This window comes from Lolium rigidum, chromosome 4 (genome assembly GCF_022539505.1).
Source record: "Lolium rigidum isolate FL_2022 chromosome 4, APGP_CSIRO_Lrig_0.1, whole genome shotgun sequence".
Classification (NCBI taxonomy): Eukaryota; Viridiplantae; Streptophyta; class Magnoliopsida; order Poales; family Poaceae; genus Lolium; species Lolium rigidum.
This window is the reverse complement of record NC_061511.1, coordinates 146,917,139-146,918,680: the sequence shown is the minus strand read 5'-3', so window position 1 is coordinate 146,918,680 and position 1,542 is coordinate 146,917,139.

The following is a 1,542-nucleotide window of genomic DNA, read 5'->3' as shown; positions in this document are numbered from 1 at the left end:
TACTACAAAGCAACTAAAAGAAAACCCCATTTATTTACCTAGTGAAGGTATGAGAGTGCCACGACTTAGCAATTGCCTCTCTAGGTATCACCATGGCACAACTAAGTATCCCCTGGTAGATAACATCATAAAGAGGACAAGAGCATTAGTTTGGCATCACAAACATTCACAAAACATTTTCAAACATTTTTGGAAAAGTAGAAAACAGTTTTCCTAACATAATTTGTTCCCATAACACTACAACCAAAATAGGAAGCAAACCATAATCCACATCATTTGAAAACTCAACCTAAACAAAAGAGCTAATGTTAAGTTGCAGAGGTTTTGCTTTGCAAGCATAAAACAATGGTTGCCCATCTCTACCAAAAAGAGTTGGTCAAGGGTTTTAAATAAACCGAAAGGTTTTGCTTCAACAATGCATGTCACACATAAACATTACTAATAGTAACAAATATGTATGAACAGAGACTAATAATATTTTTCCTATATAGCCAGTACTAATACAAGACTAACCCAATTGGAATCACCCAAAAATATTGAAACTACAATTTTAAGAATTTCTTTGAATCTGACTGTACAGAAAACAAGATCTGTAAGCCATAAATCGTAGAAAAATCCTAAAAATATGAGGCCACTGGCATTTGAAAGATATTTAAACAGAGATTCACACACAATTGGATTTGGGTTCAAATTATTTCTGAAACTCTCATAAATGGATTTACAAGTTTGCTGCATGTTTTCACCATTTGCTTTAACTATGGAGTTTCAGAACAGATAAAGGTTTGAAACTTGTTTGAGATGATTAAGAAAACATTCAGTAATCCTACAGAAGTGGAATCACTCAATTAGGTTCAAAAATGGATTTTTGATGAATTAAAAGCTAACAGCCATGTCTGCAGAACACACAGAACAAGTTTAATACACCACAAATCGTACATCAATCATAAAAATATGAGGTCAGTTGCATCTGAAAGGTATTGAATAGGTGGTTCTTACCCAGTTGGTTTCATTCAAAAATTTGTCTCCAAGCTCCTGGTTTAATTCGACAAAGTCAGATCTGACCAGATCTTGATCTGTGAACCATTTCAGTTTCAGGAGGTCAATCGAAGTGAAACCACCGCCAAAATGAAGGTACTGAAGAGGGCTTTCACCCACAGTTGAGTTTGCTCAAAAAGGTTTTGTAAAACGGGAGAAATCTAACAAACAGTGACTCTGCATGTTTTCAGGACTTTATTTACCATGCAAAATCCGTAACGAATTTGAGGGTGAGACCAACGCCAAGTTGTAGATCTTTTCCGTATCTAACTGTGGAACTTTGAATCACTCGATTTGGATCTGCACACGAGATTCGGTGGATTTTACAAGATCGTACCAGAATCTGAAACAGCAAAGTAGCAGAAATTACTGCAAGGTTTTGGACGAACTTGGGTCAAGAGCTTCAGATCTGAGGATAGCTCAACCTTCTCCATGCTTGGACCAACATGCACCTGCATCAAGATCCAATCTAGTGAGAGGAGAAAGGAGAAAGTGAGCTGGACTCAT